The sequence below is a fragment of the Lepus europaeus genome, chromosome 13 (assembly GCF_033115175.1).
Source record: "Lepus europaeus isolate LE1 chromosome 13, mLepTim1.pri, whole genome shotgun sequence".
NCBI classification, from domain to species: domain Eukaryota; kingdom Metazoa; phylum Chordata; class Mammalia; order Lagomorpha; family Leporidae; genus Lepus; species Lepus europaeus.
Window position 1 is genome coordinate 76,877,070 of NC_084839.1, and position 6,953 is coordinate 76,884,022.

At 37.5% G+C, this 6,953-nt stretch overlaps 1 pseudogene; it reads right to left on the reverse strand.

Annotated features, from left to right (window-relative positions):
• Positions 1-470: 470 nt before the first annotated feature.
• On the reverse strand, positions 471-6,379 carry LOC133772375 (probable ATP-dependent RNA helicase DDX43; annotated as a pseudogene).
• Between the last annotated feature and the right edge of the window lie 574 nt (positions 6,380-6,953).

The window sequence follows — 6,953 nt, forward strand, 5'->3', positions numbered from 1 at the left end:
AGCATTTCTAGAAATGAGTTTGAAGTAAAAAAGTTGCTTGTGTTAGCTCAACCCACCATTCTAGTGAATTTTGCTTTTCTGTTTTTAACAGGTGTTCTTGAATATGGTCCACATGATTGTAAACAGATGCGTAGCATATCCAGTATACCTGCAGTTCATCTAGCTCCCCTGCCAGACATGTTACAGTCTTCTGCTAGTGTCAACATTGCTTTAAGTCTCCTAAACAGGCATATTTATAAAATACATTCCTAGAAGAACTTCTGTATCAGAAGGTATACAGATTTACCACTGATAGATTAGTTTCTCAGAAGCCATTTTACCAATTTTACTTCTATTAACTTTTGTGCTATATGATCTTTCTGTACAATTTAATATTTTTTCAACTCTGAAATTATTACTTTTTTTGAATTCTGAACATACATTAGACTTTGGGCAACAGGTTAGAGAGTTAACACCTAATAATTAAAGACTTAGACAATACTGAGTATAATAAACAGTAACAAAAAGCTTAGTTTATATAGACAGGCATTTGAAAGCCTGTCATTAATAAAATTTTTGGGCTTTCCTTGAGGTCGTCGCATTTTTTTTCCATTTCTCTTTTCAGCTTGCTTGTATTATATCTCTCAGGCATTGAAACAAGCACTTCTGAGATATTCTGATTTGCTCTTTCCAGGAAATGCATCAGTTCAGCAGCAATCCTCAAATCATTTCTAGTGATGGGGTTGATTGAAACCCTGCTCTCCTCGCTTTACCAGTGTGTCCTACTCTGTGTACATATTCTTCAATGTTCCTTGGAAAGTTGTAATTATAGACATGTGTAATATCATGGGCATCCAATCTAGCTGATGCTAAATCAGTAGCAATTAATACCCTTACTTTACCTGTTTTAAAGTCCTTTAACGTTTTCTCCCTATCATTTTATTCTCTGTTGCCATGCAGTGACTCTATTGATATGTGTCAGAGGACTAGGTCACTTGACAAATGTTCAACAACCACTTTTCTACTGATGAATACTGTGACTTTGTCTTTCGGTGACATATTTTCTAGGAATTTTTGTATATGCATCCGTTTCTCTTCTTCTGTGCTAATGATTATATTTTGCCTTACTGTACTTACAGAAACTAGGTCCAAGTTTCCAACATGCACAAGCACTGTTTCTTTCAAGTATGACTGTGCAAGTTGACAGCCACCATAGGTCCAGGTTGGACTCATCACAATTTTTTGCCCATCAAGTTGCACGTATAATAAAAATTCATTATCTGGGGTTCAGACCCCATATCCAACACTTTATCTGCTTCAGCTAAAACCAAGTAGGTTATGGTCTTAAGTTTGATGAAGTTATTTGTTTGTAGATAATTTAGCTTCCCAGGAATTGTGATTATGACGTCAATACCTTTTGAAACATCCTGTATTTGTGCATCTTTCTCTACCACCATATACAGAAACACTTCTAAGATTTCTGTATGAATACTTAGAACATTTGGCCTGCACCTGCAGAGCCAGCTCCCGAGTGGGTAAGGACTAATGTGCAGGAGCCGTTCCTTTCCTCTCTGCCAACTGGTTGGCAATCCAAATGAATAAATCCAGGGATTAAATATGACAATGTCTTCTTGGTTCCTGTCTGGGCTACTCCTATGACATCTTTCCCCTATAGAACTACTGGTCATGCTTGTGATGGAATTGACGTTGGCTTTTTAAACTCTGCCTTTTCAATATTTTTCATCACTTCAGGAAAAGTTTCAAAGGCATATTCCATTGAACAGGTAAGATTCAGTACTGGATGCTTTTCATCTTCTTTCAAGCCATCACACATTGCATTTAATTTCCATTTCTCCTGTGTCTATATGCTCTAGTGTCATCAATCTTGTTTTTTTTCTGATTCTTCATTAAAGTTTTTCTTAATTGGAAGTAAATCTTCCCACTTCTCTTCCTCCCATCTCACAGCCTCCTTTTGAATTTGATCCCAGTCTATCAATGGCTGATCTTTAACACCCTTGGCATCTGTGCTTATCTCTACTCCAAAGGATCGGAAGGCCACAATATCAACTTTGTGACTTAGACTATAATTTTCTTGTTTTTTAATAAAATCATCTATTACCACTTTTGCTTTTTTCTGCATCATCTTGCTGCCAAAAATTTTTGCTTCTGCATCAGCTTTTCCTCTTATCTGTTTTTGATGTTTGCTAAACTTTGTGTTTCTTTTATTTTTGACCCACCACGACCAATCGCCATGCGACCAACTTGCTTTTAGGCTGAAACAGAGAGGCAATTCCCTGCCACCACTGACTACAATTTCCCTGCCAGAGAGGTCTCTCCAGAGGTCCCTCCTCTGCCGCCCCAATTATATCCCTGATTTCTTCACCCAGGTTCCTCCATGGTCTCTTCCTCAGAGTTAGAGGCACTGTCGACCCTGAAGGGGCAGCAAAGACCCAGGTGGATGTGTTAAGTCATATGTCTTGAATATACATCCTTAAAAAGATCCAGCCCTTCTGAGATCGCTCCCCTATGGCTCTGCACTGTGTGAGTGCGGCATCCAAGAACCACTCTTTCTACTTCTTTCTTTAATGTTTTATAATTTTCATAGTGAAGATGTTTGACATCCTTGGGTAAATTTATTACAAGGTATTTATTTTTTCTAGCTTTTGTGAATGGGCTTTGTCTTACTTCTTTCTCAGTATTGTCTGAGTATACTAAGCCTATTGATTTTTATGTGTTAACTTTATGTCCTGCTACTTTACCAAACTCTTTTATGAGTTCCAATAGTCTTAGTGGAGTCTGTTGGATTCCCTATATGTAGAATCATGTCATCTGCAAACAGAGATGGTTTGACTTCATCCTTCACAATTTGCATCTCTTTGATTTCTTTTTCTTGCCTAGTGGCTCTGGCTAAAACTTCCAGTACTCTATTGAATAGCAGTGGTGAGAGTGGACATCCTTGTATGCTTCTAGATCTGAGTGGGAATGCTACCAAATTTTCCCCATTCAGTAGGATGCTGGCTATGGGTTTGTCAAAAATTGCCTTGATTGTGTTGAGGAGTGTTTCTTCTGTACCTATTTTGCTTAAAGTTTTCATAATGAAAGGGTGTAATTTATCAATTGCTTACCCTGCATCTTGATATAATCATATGGTTTTTGTTCTTCAGTTTGTTAATGTGGTATATAGCATTGATTGATTTGTGAATGTTGAACCGTCCTTGCATAACAGGGGTAAATCTCACTTGGTCCAGGTGAATGATCTTTCTGATATGTTGTTGGATTCAATTAGTTAGTATCTTGTTGAGGATTCTTGTGGCTATGCTCATCAGGGATATTGGTATATAGTTCTCTTTCTCTGTTGTATCTTTTTCAGGTTTAGGAATTAAGGTGATTATAGCTTCCTAGAAGGAGTTTGGGAGGATTCCCAAACTTGAAAAGAATTGGAATTAGCTCTTTAAATGTCTGATAGAATTCAGCAGTGAAATCATCTGGTTTTGCACTTTGTAGGGAGGGTGTTTACTACTAATTCAATTTCTGTCTTGGTTATTGGTCGTTTTAGGTTTTCTATGTCTTTGTGGCTCAATTTTGTTAGGTTCTATGTGTTCAGAAATCTGTCCATATCTTCTTGGTTTCCTGATTAGTTGACATGCATCTCTTTGCAGTAATTCCTTTTGATTCTTTTTATTTCTGTGGTATCTGCTATTACATTTCATTTTCCATCTCTAATTTAATTTATTTGAGTCTTCTCCCTCTTTTTGGGTTTATTTGTTCAATGGTGTATGAATTTTGTTTATTTTTTCAAAAAAACAGCTCTTTATTTCACTAATCTTTTGCATTTTTTTGTTTCTATTTTGTCTATTCTCTAATTTTAATTATTTCTTTTCACCTAATAATTTAGGCTTGATTTGCCATTATTTTTCAAGATCCTTGAGATGCATTGATAACTTAATTCTTTGGTGCCTTTCCAATTTCTTGATGTAGGTACCGATTGTTATAAACTTTCCTTTTAACATTGTTTTTCCTGTATCCCATAAGTTTTGATATGTTGTATAGTCTTCTTCATTAGTTTCCAGAAAGTTTTTGATTTTTTGTTTTCTTCTATGACTCACTGTTAATTCAACATCATGTTGTTCATTCTCCATGTGTTTGTTTATTATCTAAAGATTATCTTGAGTTGTTGATTTCCAGTTTATTTCAATGTGGTAAGAGGAGTACCATAGTATGATTTCAATTTTCTTAAAATGTTCTGAGATGTGTTTTATGATCTAGCATGTAGTCTATCTTAGAGAAAATTCCATGCACTGGTGAGAAGAATGTGTATTCTGCAACTGTAGGATCAAAAGTTCTGTTCGTATCCATTAGATCCATTTGGTCTATAGTGTCAATTTACTTGTTTCCTTGCTGATTTTCTGTCTGGTTGCTCTGTCCATTGCTGAATGTGGGGTTTTGATGCCCCCCATTACTATTGTGGTAGAGTATGTCTCTCTTTGAGTCATTAACATTTTTTCAGTAGCCAGCTGCTTTGTAATTTGGTGCATACACATTTATTATAGTCACATCTTCCTGCTAAATTAATCCCTTAATCATTACATAGTGCTATTTTTTCTCTTCTGATAGTTTTTCTTTTAAAGTATATTTTGTTTGAAATTAGCATGGCTACCCCAGGTCTTTTTTGGTTTCTGTTAGCATGGGATATCTTTTTCAATTTTTTCACTTTCAGTCTATTTATAACTCTGTTGGTGAGATGTATTTCTTGCAGACAGCAAAAAGATGCATCTTGTTTTTTAATCCATTTAGCCAGTCTGTTTCTTTTAACTGCGGAGTCAAGGCCATTTACATTCAAGGTAACTATTGATAAGTAACTACTTGCCCCTGCATTTTCCCCATAAATATTCCTGTTGCTTACTTTGGATTTCCTTTGTACTTTCACTGGGAGATTTTCTGCCTTCACCTTCTTTCATAGTGATATCCATGTTTATGTGTTTCTGTGTGTAGCACATCCTTAAACATGTTTTATAAGGTTAGATGAATGGTGACAAATTCTTTCAATTTCTGTTTGTTATGGAACATCTATATTTCACCTTCATTCATAAATGAGAGCTTTGCATGAAGTATTCTGAATTGACAGTTTTTTTTTTCTCTTAAGACTTAGAATATATCTCACCATTCTTTTTTTTATCCTGTTGGGGTTTATGATGTGAAGTCAGCTGTGATTCTAATTGGAGATCCTGTGAATTTAATTCATCACTTCTCTAGTGCACATTTTAGAATCTTTATTTTTTACTGTGGAAAATTTGACTACAGTGTGTCATAGTGAAGATATTTTCTGGTCATGTATATTAGGGGTTCTATATGTTTCCTGCACTTGGATGCTCCTTTCTTTCTCCAAATTGGAAAAGTTTTCTGTAATTACTTCACTAAAAAGCTTTCCAATCCATTCTCTCCTTCAACACCATCAGGAACTCCTAAGACTCCTATGTTGGGTCATTTGATGTTGCCTTGTAAACCTCCAATACTGTTTTAAATTTTTTATAATTTCTTCTCTTTCTCCTCCTCATCATCCCTCTCCCCTCCCCCTCCTCCTCTTCCTCCTTATCCCCCTCTTTCCCCTCCTTATCCTTCTTCTTCTATCTGACTGCAAAATTTCCAGAGATTTGTTTTTCAATTTTGATATTCTGTTTTCTGCCTCACTTAGTCTGTTGTTAGGCTTTTTGCATTTTTATTTGATCTCAATTCTTTATGTCTAATTTTTATTTTGATTTCTCTATAAGATCTTAATTTCATAGGAAAATTTTTCATTAACGTCATGTATGAATTCTTTAATTTGTATATTTGCTTCTGATTATTTCTAAGTAGTCCTATGATCAATTTCTTGAATTCTGTTTCTGGCATTCTTCAATCTCTTCATCTTCACATTCTAGTATTGAAGTATTGTTTTGTTTCTTTGAGGGTGTCATATTGTCTCCCTTATTTTTGTTTCTTGAATTTCTGTTTATTTTTTGGCATTTCTGAAGATACTTTTTTTTTTCCCACATGTTGGCTTTTATGTTAGAACTATGCTTCCGTGGCTTAGTGGAGTGTCTGCTCTTTCAGTGCATGCCCAGAGGCTTGTGCTCTGTTCAGGGCTCCAGGGTGAGGGGACACCCAAGTTGGTCATGGTTAATCTCTCTCTCTTTTTTTTTTTTTCCCAAGGGGGGAGTTTGATCAACTCATTGCCCTGGTGTTATGCTCACCTCCTCTCCTTCAAGGTGATTAATGCCTGGGTGCTAGCATAGTGGGTCCAGTGTTCTTCTGCACTGGCACAAAAATCACACAAAGGATCCTTGCAGTCCCGTGTGGCCACAGCTTTTGCCCTTCCATGCAGCTTCAGTGTTTCCACAGTCCCATCACACAAGGCTCCCATAGCCACAGGGCGCCAAGTATTTACTCTCTCGTGCCAGTCAATTACCATTCACAGAGAGCAGACATTTTCAGAGCAAGCTGCCTGTTGGTACTTTGCCCAGGTGGCCTAAGCCCCAGAGCCTTTAATGTGTGGGGCGCACCTCACAGTCCTACATAGGCACGCAGCCTCCTGTCAATTCTCCGAGCCAGACTTAGACATCTCCTCTTGACTGGCTGCTGGGCACATGGACACAAGCTGGCATAGCTGTTACATATGTCCAAAATGGTGCCTTCCCTATCTCAGCTAGATACAGGACACTGATGTCAGGTGTTGCAGAAAGAAATCTGCCTCTTTTTTCCCTCTAGGTTGGCAGGTACACTGTCCCCCAAAGGGCTGCAAGCCTGACTCACACCTGGCTCTTCCTATAGCTTTATCGCCAGTGGCATGGGCTACTACATCCAATCTCCCCTCACTATCCAAAGCCAGTGCTGAGGCACTTGGCTGCTGGAGTCATGTGTTGTGTCTGTGTTCTTGCTGCACATCCACACTGTCCATATAGACCCACAGCTTCCCTCTAACTGTCATGGGGTTTCCA